Source organism: Syngnathus floridae, chromosome 8 (genome assembly GCF_059516105.1).
Source record: "Syngnathus floridae isolate MCC-2025c chromosome 8, RoL_Sflo_1.0, whole genome shotgun sequence".
NCBI classification, from domain to species: Eukaryota; Metazoa; Chordata; class Actinopteri; order Syngnathiformes; family Syngnathidae; genus Syngnathus; species Syngnathus floridae.
The window spans coordinates 4,880,469-4,892,506 of record NC_142420.1 but is presented as its reverse complement, the minus strand read 5'-3'; the positions used below and the strand labels follow the sequence as shown (position 1 = coordinate 4,892,506).

Below are 12,038 nucleotides of genomic sequence, written 5' to 3'. Positions count from 1 at the left end.
TTTGACTTAGTGATGTGAAATTTTGCGTGATGTCACACAGGATATCCACATTTTAATATTGCTATTCCAACATATGTTTGGGTATGTTTATTGTTTTAAATGTAGGAGGCACCGTTTGTGCGTTAATAATTTAGATTATTTCCCTTTGTTCATCTCGTCTTTTTGGAGCTGCTAATAGTCTTTCCACCCACACCTCTTTTTCGTCCACGCGTACAAAGATCAGCCAAACAATTTACATCTTCAGAACAAATGTTTATCATTCATATTCATGAACATTTCTAATTGACTTCCATCTATCATTATTTCATGCACTGATCAAGGCAGAATCACCTGTTCCAAGTCCAACAAGTCCTTTTTTCTTTTATTCCCCTCCCTCTTCGGATCCAACAAGTGCTTTTTTCTTTTATTCCCTCCCTCTTCGTTGAAGGGCAACACAGCACTTGAGCAGTGCTGCCGGCTCCGATGGCGAGCTGAATAGGAGACGAAGAATATAACAAAAGATTCATAAATGTGTCCAACTGGAAGCTCTGTTAAAAAGCAAGCAAGCGAGCGCACCACACTCCTACACAGCCGCGCACCAAAGCAAGCGCACCACACTCCTACACAGCCGCCCACACATAAACACAAAACTACACACTATTGCACAAAGTCAGATGGCGAGGCACTAAGACGAACAAACACGTGAGTCCATCGACGATGATGGCCAGGGGCTGGTGTGCTTTCTCTTCAGTAGATACATATGGGGGGGCAGCAAAAAAGTGCAGCAGAGGGCCAGGTTATCTTCATATTTATTCATCTCGCCATGCATGAGGAGCATCATATCGCGTGCTATTCTCGGCCACAGCCTGCAGCCTGTAAACTGGCTCCCAAAAGATGGCCCCGGTGAAGTCACCTTTATGTTTGAGAGCAAAAAAAAAATCCACCGGGAATGTGAGCATCTTTTGGGATTTGTAGAATCGATTGCTCTATCATGAGGAGAAAATCCTGCTTGTTCTGTTTCCAAATACCCATCCAAAGGGAGTATAAGCACCTTAGAGATTTGTAGAATCGGTTGATTCTATCATGAGGTGAAAGTATCGCCCGGTTAATATAATAAACTAAGCAAGTTTATTATAGTTAACAAAAAGTAACGGTAAAACTAAAATTGAAAAAATGATTTCGTCAACAAAATAAAAAAGAAAATGCTTAAAAATAAATTAAATCTACACTTTTATAAATCTAATTGTAATTAGGCCCCAACCAGCGACTGCTGTAAAACATTAGAAGGAACATTTTGTCTGTCAATGTAAAGAAAGATGCAACCCTCATTATGCAGCAAGATAATGAGCCAAAATACACTGGCAAAAATAAATCAATAAAGAAGCAAGAAGTCACATTGCCCAAATCAATCGCCACACTTAAAACCTGTCCAACATGAATTCGACTTGCTAAAGAGGAGAGTAAATGAAATCAGAATAGAATAATTCCCAATAAAAGCAAAAACCTAGAAAAGAATCACAAAATATTTGGTCATGTCAATGGCTCCCAACAATAAGTGCATCATTATTACAAGTAGATATTGTCTATATTCATGTTATTCTATTTATCTGTTCCAATAATTTTGCCCCCCAAATTAATTACGTTAACTTAGGTCTATCGTTGACTGTAGCCATGGTATTACATTTGAATGTACATTCTCATCAGAAATGTTCTTTGAGTAGCAGCTGCTTCCCACTATGCTAACTGCTATCATGCATTGAGGCTCATGTTGGGCAAAATCGGTGTTGCTTCAAATTAAGTTACCATAGCTGCTAACGCCAAGCCTTGAGGGTGGAGTTGTGTAGAAATTGTAATTTCTTTATGACAGCCACTTCAATATATATATATTTTCTAAAGATATGTAGACGTGGCAGAGACGCTTTTCTCGACATTTTTCGTGCTGCTCATCTTCATCGTACACTCATGTAATTTTCATGATTATATGTGCAGAAAAAGCATGTGTGCATAATCACAGTTAATAAGTGTGTGTGTGTGTGTGTTTGTGTGTGTGTTTCTATGCACGCGCTTGCAAAGAATCGTGACTGTTGAGGCATCTGTAGGAGGATGCGATTGTGGTTCGCTGCTGTTGCTCCCTTTCATGTAACGCTTGTGAACGAGCATGAGCCGTTTGCAAGGGTCAGATGTCAATTTGCTCAACACCTCAGCATGTGTGAGTTTGCAGGATTTCAGCCAGGCGTAGGATTTGTTTAGTGCATATAAAAACAACTTAACACCTATTTCAGGTTTATTAAAAAAAAAATTGCCTACTCGCATCTCCATTCGTCAATTTTGAACATTGAGAATTTTTTACAAATCAATCCTTGAATATGTCTTTTGTTTCTACGGGTCTACATGATGATGTTGTTCTCTTTCCCCTTCTTCTTGTTTTTCTTTTTCTTTCACACTCTGCTCACAATGAGTGTGTGTCCAGATGGAGTGTGTATCATGGCCTTCTGTCTCATCGTCCTCCGTACACCTCCATGTTGCACTCTACTGCAGGCGGCCCGTGAGCCAACCATCACTGCCGCTTCTTTCTCTCAGACGCATAAACATATCACTCACGTGCCACAGCATTAGGTACACTTGCACAACAAATTTTTAATTCATATATGGGTCTTGTCTTCCTTCTCCGTTTGTCTGTTTACTAGTAAGTAGCGGTTCTACGATACACAAGCAACTTCTGCATTCGGCAAAACAGGATGAGACAGTTCGGCTCATTGGTGAAGCACTGTGACAGGTGATCTGGACATAGCACCTGTAGAAATATCAAATGTCCACAATTGATTTTGTTTTTGAGGCTTCCTGTGTGTTTCCATGCAGTATATTGGCTCAGTGACTAATTGATGCCCATACACTTGAAATAATGATGATAAATAATAAACATTAATAATCCTAATAAGAATGAATAATATACCACAATTAAGAGTTTAGCATGAAAATCAAGGTTTGCCCACCCCCAAATTTTTTTAAAAACATGAAAAAAAATCCCCCTCAATATGTGCTGAGACGTGTGTATGCGAACGCCCACTGTACTGTATGTATAAATAAATGATATATATTATTTAACTTTTGTTCAAAAACGCCAGCGATCGTAATATTTTATTATCCTGCATTTTGGGTTTGTCTGTTGGGCAGCATAGAAACTGACTGAGTCAGAGCTCAGAGGACGAGGGTTGGAATTTGGATTGTGCAGTGCCTACATGTCTTTCTCTTCCAGTAATTCCTCTGATAATGTGAATGTGAGTCCCTTTGTGCCCTGTGATCGGCTTACGACAAGTTCAGGGTGTAAAGTCACCTGGGATAGGCTTGTGACCAAAGTGAGGATGAGCTGTGTGCAGAAAATAATTTGTTTTTGTTTTTTTTACCATTTTGGACTTATGGTTATTGACAAAAAACAATATTTGGTTGTACTTTGTATTTCGTTCTGTTGTTAGTTTGATTGGTGGTGAGCTTCTGAAAATGTAACTGTACTGTAAATGTAAATACAATTGCCGAAACAAAATCATACAACCAGAATTCAAAAAGAGAATACAATTCGAAAAAAATGTACATCAAAATCAATCAGTGTTATTATTTTGGTCTATTTCTGCGCTAAAGGGGCGAGAAAAAGGGAATGCGAGAGTTGCTTTCATAAAGGCTTTTCGATTACAGTGCACGGTGATTGTACGCCGGGAGGGGCGGCTCCATCCAGACGCATTCACAGGGGTCAGGTGGGTCACATTCCTCAGGAAGAGAATGTGGAGACAAGGCAGAAAACATGGGAACTCGGAAACCCACCCTGCAGCCCCTCGCCGCGGCCCGGCGTTCACTGTTGCCTAGAAACCAAACAGCCATTCTCACTGTTTTTCTCTCGCTTTCTTTGTGGCTGCAAAACCTTCAGCTTTCATTATGACTTGCTGTTAAAAGGAGAGGTGTTGAACTGGTGAGGGGGGCAAATGACCCACAAAAACACTGCAATGCAATGACCTCAACTGCTCCATCTATTCACTCAACTCAGCTACTAAATGCTTGTGTGAGACACGAAATAAATAAAGACTACTCTGTACATGGTAGCAGAAAAAAAAGATCATGATTGGGTAGTCCATCTGGAAGTGCACAGAAAGTAGCAAGGGCGATATAGCCGTAATCGTGCGCTTTCGCACAGCAATCAGATGATTAGTGTGATTGTCCCCAATCACCGGGCCCCGGACCGGTACCGGGCCGCGGCAGGCTGCACAAGTGAGACAAAAAAAATATTACAGTACTTTCCATTATATATTAGCTTTGTTGTAGCTAAGAGGATTCTCTAGGTTATGACTGACTCTATTTCAATTTGGTCAGGTGTGAGATCGACATCCGGCGCCATATTTACTTCTATATACGTGTGCATGTGTTTTTCTTTGCGGACGCATTCCCTTCACATTAGGTCGCATCTTTTTTTGCAATGTCCATAAAATGATCAAATTTGACAAAAATTCTCAACATAGCCTTAGTTTAACTGTTGAATCTGAAATTTGGGTAAAAATGTGCATGCCAATGCCGGGCACTCTATCGTGATTAAATTAAGTAGGTACTTAGTCTTCACAAATTTCAATCAATACAAACAAGGTTAAACCATCATCACATAACATTTTCTTTATTATTTAACATGTAAAGCATCAATTGAATCCGCCATTCCTGGCCTGCCCTCTTCTCTCAAGAAGCAGCTGCGTCTGAATACCAGAGATCATCCTCAATGCGGCATTTATTGCAAGCGTGTCCGTGTGAGAATAAAAGTTTGTCAGTGAGAGTCTGACAAATGTTCTCTCAAATATCCGGATACAATTACGTAACGTTACATAATGCCAAAAAGGCAGAAAAAAATGGAAATGGTGCTTGAAAGTCTGTTTAACTCAGTGAAACAATGGGAAAAGTCATACATTTTTGCATTAAGGGCATTGGTGTCTTTGATGTGAGGAGGATGGAAATGGAGGATGGAGCAAAGGGAGCGGGAAGTTGGAGGACAACGTAGGTGTAGAAAGCAGCTGGGAGGAGGAGGCAAAGCTGACACACAAAGGTGGACCAGGCTTCGTTTCCACAGAGAGGTCTTCCCCTAGGTGCGCCTCCTCCTCCACGTCCTCCTCTGCCTTATTCGTTGCCACGCAGATTCTGCAGCAGGATTGCTGCTTTTGCTGTTGACTCATTATACCGACAGGTGATCTGGAAGATTAAGTACCCGAGGAGGAAGAGAATCAAGCCGTGTTGTGTGTAACAGAAAAGCATTGTGTGCACAACTGTGTGTACAAAGCATGTCCGTCACAGTGCTTTATCTGGAAAATACAAAAAATGACTTACTCTTTAAAACAACACCAACTTAACAGGACTGGCAATTGTCACTGTTTTTATATTATATCAGAATCAGCTTTATTGGCCAAGTTTGTGCATGCCAGACAAGGAATTTAAGTCAAAATTTATAGTCATGGCTGGAACATGAATGACCCCCCCAAATATTTTTCTGAAAAAAATCAAACTCCAAATTAAAACGTGATTGCTACTTTTGGCTGATTGTTTTGATACTCTTGATACACTGCATGGACAAAAAAAGTATTTTGACTCCTGGCCGATAAAAGTTTTTTTTCTGAGCGGCATGAAATGATGCAAGACTTTCTTTTTCCTTCCAGTAGACATCTGAGAAGTCACGAGACAAAGCCGAGAACGTCATAACTCGAGCAGGTCTCGATGGAGTCTTTCGAGTCAAAGGAGTGAGAGATGGGGAAAAAACAGCAGGGGAATTCCTCATTCAAGGTAAAGGGAAATCACAAAGACAAATGTTCTAGTTAACTCCCTTGGACATTTGAATGTGAAGTGAAAAATCATTTGTAAAGTGAATACCAGCCCTGTGTGTGTGTGTGTTGGGGGTGGGGCGGGGGGGTTCCATGTGTGTGTAGTTGGTCGGGACAGGAGAAAACGGTTTGTGGTGAGTGTTTCCTGTCAATGAAAAAAATGATAGGTCCACCCTTCTCTCAGAAAAGGAGGGGAAGCCCCCCTTCCTAAGCCCCCAATGTGTCTCTCCTGATATCAAACTGCACTCACACAAGTCACTCATCTTCATCAGGAAGATTCATCTGCTGCTGTTTGCTTCTGAAAATAAAGACATTTTCTGTCTTAATCCGCTGCCTCAAGAAGACCGGGTCCATCTGTGCATGTTGTGCAACCAAACATGGAGGTTAACAAAATCGCTCTTCAGTATTTTTTTTCAAAGGATGACTACATATTTCATTTGAGGCAAAAAATAATACAAATGCCATTCAACACCTCCCCGCCAGACCCATCTCGTTCAACATAATGGAAAGTTTAATTGGAAAAAATCTTGACATTTATTATTTTTTATTTGTGATGGCACCGCTTGTTTACAATAGTGGATAATTTATAAGAAAGTCTTTTGTCTACACTACAATAATCACAGTGCGCTCAAGGACAAGCGTATTATGCGAGCGGCTTGCTGTCATCATCGCAACAAGCCAAGGACAAAAGAGCTTGGGAGTGCGACGCCTCTTCACAAGGAGGCAGAGAAGAAGATGAAGACAATGAAGTAGCATCCATCATGTGTGCCCAATAGCAAAACATGCAAACAAACAAAAGAAATAATTGTTTTCTTTGCTTTCAGCCGTTTGCAAGTTCAACTTTTGGGGATTGAATCATCTGCGTGTGGATAAAGCTGCTTGTGAAATTGGTTTGATTTTACGGATTCAAACTCTGAATCAGGTCATTGATTTAAGGTCGATCATGGCAAGAGAGATTTGATTACAAATATCTTTCTTATTACTTTCAAATCTCAGAATCCCAATCTGTGTCTGGTTGGTTTAACCAAAACAACAGCCCAACAACAAATCCAAGTTTGAAGGACTGCAAAAAAAACTTTAGAACCCAAGCATTCCTTTACGAAAGCCCGAATTTAACCCCCGAATCTCCCCTTCCAACAATCGTAGGTCAGCCCCGATTCTATTAATGGCTCCAAAGATACTCTTGTCGGATAATCCTGCCGTGTTTGGTGCGCTTGGGCTAATCAGAAGGACGTCTGACCTCAAATCGGGGATATTCAACATGTTGGATTTTTTTGGCCCGACTTCACACCGTGCGTCATGTCCCTCTGGGACGAACGAGCACGAAATCCCTTTGTGTCGATGTGTTGCTCTTGCCGCGTGGCTGCACACCACATACAGTACGTGACTTTTTTTCTCACCACGTGTGGGGTCGCTCATAGTTAGGAAGTCGGCTGACGATTTTTAAAGCTCGCCGTGTGCCGCCGCAGGCTTAACCCAACCTTTCACATTGCCTGTAAAAGACGGAAAATTCTCCCGTGTTGCTGTTTTATAAGCGATGCCCCCCGATTTTAATGCGGGGGAGGACGAAGTCCTCCTGGCTCCTGTTGCAATTACGTCGACACCTAATTGATCGCAAGATTCAGTGTTGCTGTGGTGTACACAAACAATTATGACAATTCCCCTCTTTACTGGGCGAGCAAATGCTAGCCTACTGGAATTTTGCACGATCCAAACTTGACTAGCTTCACAGGCAGCTCCCCAAATTGATCAGCAACCTGCTCTCCAAAAACATCTACCAGGTTCCAAACCTGATGCTGTTTCTGAGAATGACGACAGGCGCAACTGCTGACCAACGTGGGGGAGAGAAATGAAATCGACACTCAAATTAATATTCATGTCACGTGACTGTAAAAATAAATTCATAGCAGCTTGGCTGGACGCTTGCCTCGTCTTCCTCACAGGCAATTTTACTCTCCCACAGAGTGACTTCACTCTCCCTCCCATGTGTTTGGATGCGGCCGCAAAGCCACCGCCAAGCTGGACAAAAGCGACGTGATTCGAAGAATCTAATTAGTATGCACAGGCGTTTATGTCTCTTTGATACATGTGCTCATCATCTGCAACTCCGACAAGGACTTTTAGCGCTGTGTCTGTGGACGCAAAAGCCTTGATGAGTGAGAAAAGAGAGAAAGCAAGTGCTGGGAGAAGTGAGCGAGGGAGCTGAAAGAGAGAGAAAGAGGTGCGAGGCCTTCATCATGGATCGCCCACACATATTCCTTCCACTTCTCCATCACTCCATTACCTCTGTGCAAACGGCGGCTTTTCTGTCCCGCTGAGAGGAGGGAGAGGCCTATTAACACCACGGCAGAGAAAGCCCGAGCACTGTTCAGCCCACGCAAAGTGGTCCTCCTTCACCCTCGTACTCCTACACATGCACACAACTGGCGGAGGAGAAGAGGAGGTGGGCGCACGCGATGGACATTCAAGTAGATTCACTTTTCCCAAAGAGGACTTCACACAAAGGCTGAACAAGAAGGGATCAAAAAAAAAAAAAAATCTTTGGGGGTTTTACAGCAAAGGGCTAAAGAGGCAGGAAGTGTCTGACACTTATGGGCCAGTTGGGTATTACCCATCATCTCTTGAGTTTGCTGTCATTTGTACAAAAAAGTTTCACAAAAATATGCACGTGCTCTGATGATTTGTCAATGTGTCAACCTGCAAATAGAATTATATTTTCTGAAGAGAACTTAACAATATAGAACGAAGCATCTTTGCACTTTTCTGGTTTAACATGGTGAGAAGCAGGCCTGGAATGGCTTGCAGGTAGATGCCCGGTGGGCTGGTGACTTTTGAGGCCGATGCAGCGCGATTCCATTATTATTTTTGTCCAATTTAGCCCAAAAGACCAACTCACAATTTTAGAGGAAGCAGCTAATTAATCTCTTTACAATATGGACAGCAAACCAATTAACATCAGTGTGTTGTCAAGAGTAGGGCCACTAATGCCATTTTTTGTGCCAGTCCATCCCTGGTAAAAAAATAAAATAAAAAAAACCCTTGAGTGTTAATCATCAACTGCAAATGCATCCCTTCACATTCGTGCGGAGTTCTCAAAAAACAACAAAACATAAAAATGATCCAATTTTTGTCAACAAAGAAGAACCTCCAAGTAGAATGACTTCTCTTGACGTTTGCACAAGACAAGAAGTGACCAAAATTCTTGATTTTCCACCGAAGAAGCAAAGAATCCATGATTACCCATCAACCTCCTGATGCGTTCGTTGCAAAATGGACATCCAACCAAAATTCGTGATTCCCTCCAGCAAGACGTCACTTTTGATATAATTTGGGGGAAAAAACAAACCACACGTGATCAGCTCATCCCTCAACCTGCCCGTCTACTTCCTTTCTATAATATTTTGGCCTGGCGGGTGGGGATGGAAAAAAACAACAGATGATGAACAACATTTATCACCTCTCGCAGCCCCGTGACTTGTGTTTGGGTTGACGCTGCCCTATTGAACCAAGTTTGGAATTTCTAATTGCAACGTCAACACCAGCCTGTTTTCCTATTTTTGCTGTATCTCAAGCGAAGGAAAACTTGTTGCTTGTCAGGTCCCGCAAAGTGTGACACATACAGGAATTGGATTTATGGCGTTGGTTGTCCCCCTTCTGTCCCCCCTTGTCATTTGACAAGTTTTTCTTTTTTTAAAGTTTCTAAGTAGGAATGTCTTTTCTATTCACCAAGAAGAACATTTGAAGAGTTCAGATGCATAATCTTTATTGTTTGTGATGTTGAGTGTAATGATTTTTTTAAGCTTTTTTTTTTAAACTATTGTTATAATTTCCATGTCAAAGCCATCCTAGTTTTTTCTATTACGGGAGTATCTTCTTACATGAAAGTGAAAATCTTCTTTTATTTTTTTTTAATTATGCCTATTCCTGGCATTTCTGAGGAAATGCAATATTTTTTGCATATTTTTTCTCAATTAATCGGTAAATTTCCAGCACAATCTAGATCAGTCAATTCAATTACTCATTTAGACCATCGGTTATGCTCCTATTGAGAAACCATTTCATGATGTTTTGTCATAATGTAACAAATAAAATCTAAATTTCAAATTTTGTGGCTACTACTGATTCGATGCTAACGCTATTCATAATACTGATTGAAGAATTGAGGTGCGTACTTTAGTATAGATGGATCAGGAAATGTTGACAAACTGCAGTTGTAAGCATATAATTTATATATAATATAAATAATAATGTACCTTTTAAAAGCTTTCCATTACTCACTGTGAAATGCTTCATTTTCTTGTAGATTATAATGAGATGCATTTGAAGGATACACGACGTAGGATGGAATTCGGTGAGTAATGATGCATCACTTTGGCCTCCGGTAGGTAGCTTAATTGATAATACCAACTTCACCTACACAAGAGCGCTGAAATGTTAGACATAGTTCTCACAATGATGCAGTGCAGGTCTACACAAGCCACAATAAACATCGTTAAATCAACACGCCAATGCTCAGAATTTTTTAGGGTTTTCTGCGGCCATAAGTAAAATATCATGTCTCAATTGATGTATTATTACTAGGCCTGTACTGTGAAGAATTCAGTCATGACTCTGAATCATATAGAGTGGCGAATCGGCCGTTACATTCGAGTCAGAACGAATCAAATTGGCAACACTCAACGTCTCAGTATGTGTGTCGTTTTGTAGCGTTGCAGAATGAATCAGGCCGAGTGGCGATCAAGCCATAACAAAGTCTTTAATGAGAACAAAAATTATTACTGTTAGCCATAACCATAACGAAACGACTGTGCACACCATTAGCATTGCGCCAAAGCACCTCTAATGCTAAATAGATCAGTAATATCCTGTCCATCTTGCACGTGTCTCATTACTATATGTCCTTTTCATTAAAGTGAGATGTGAATTCACTCGGGTGGAATGTTAACGGATAAACGTTAGTTTTATCGTTGCTCTCCATTGTTGGTCTTTGGCGTGTTGGCACTAATACGCCGCCAATGTGGCTGCGTAAATAAACGCATGCAGGAAAAGTCATCTGACTTTCGAAGCTTTTTATACACATGGAAGGGGAGTTGTTAAAGTGAAAAAGGCTTGGAAAACAGTCCTGCACTGGTCCACAGTCGCAGAAAGCAGACTCAAAAACTACCTACTACCTATTTGTTCATTTGTCCAATGCCTGATTTATAAATTGAGTGACTTTTACGCCGTTTGTTTGCCTTACTGAAATTGTACAATTTGTATGGGTTCCATGTATGGTTGTCACATCCATCATGAGAAGAATTAAGGAGACATAAAAAGAATAAATAAGTTAGAGCCCAAAAACTAAAGGAAGTCTGCTATTTTGCTCTGAGGTTGCGAAATATATATATGTTGTATATACAATGCATATGTAATGTATGAAAATCTGCATTCTACAAGGTCATGTGTTCATTGTATCATTATTTTATAAATTTGTATCACCCAGCAATCGTATCTTGGGATAACACTGTGCCCTAGTGGTTGGCACACCTGTCTCACCGTTCCAAGGTTTGGAACTTGAATCCCTGCTCAAGTCCCATTTGCATGCTTTCCTTGTATGCATTTAGGTTTTCCGGCACATTACAAAATATTGCGTACTACTTTCGTTCAAGACTAAATTGACCAGTCGTGAATGGTTGTTTGTCTATATGTGCCATGAGCTTCAGGGAGAGCCTCTAGAAAATGAATGTGTATCTTCTCAGAAATGTACATTGGACCCTGAACACAACTTCCAAAACCCAGCACCCACCACAAGTTGACATGTCCATCACAACACTACGCACGGAAATTAAACGTATGCTCTACTCACAGGTAGTCGGCCATTTTGGTGTCCACGTTCCATTTTTCATCTCATTCGACCATTTTCAGTTTTCTAAGAACCTACTCCAAAGGAATCTGTCTGAGCACCACTAAAATTGAACCTGCTATACTATTTTGCTCCGAGAAGCTTGGTGGGTCATACCTTGGTCTATATGGTCCACGGACTCTACGTTGTTCATGTTTTTCCAAAATATTTTGCATTTTTATGAAAGAATTCTCGCGGAAATTTTGCACGGACACACTCGGCGCACCTTGGGCCTCATGCAGTTAGCATGAGGCGGGACAACTTTATTGCCTCAAGTGAGACGAGTTACTACCTCAGTAGAGGAGGGGAGGGTGTGAGGGGGAGAGAGAGGCCAAAAA

General features: G+C 41.1%; 1 long non-coding RNA gene across 2 annotated transcripts; it reads right to left on the bottom strand.

Moving 5' to 3' along the window:
- Positions 1-4,295: 4,295 nt before the first annotated feature.
- On the bottom strand, positions 4,296-11,975 carry LOC148394090 (uncharacterized). 2 transcript variants are annotated; one of them, XR_015859891.1, is made up of 3 exons: positions 11,665-11,975; positions 10,073-10,232; positions 4,296-5,196 (listed from the first exon to the last, which is right to left on the bottom strand). It is a non-coding gene; the product is annotated as an uncharacterized LOC148394090 (long non-coding RNA). The 2 variants fall into 2 exon arrangements; XR_015859892.1 differs by having other exon boundaries at positions 10,098-10,232.
- Positions 11,976-12,038: the final 63 nt, after the last annotated feature.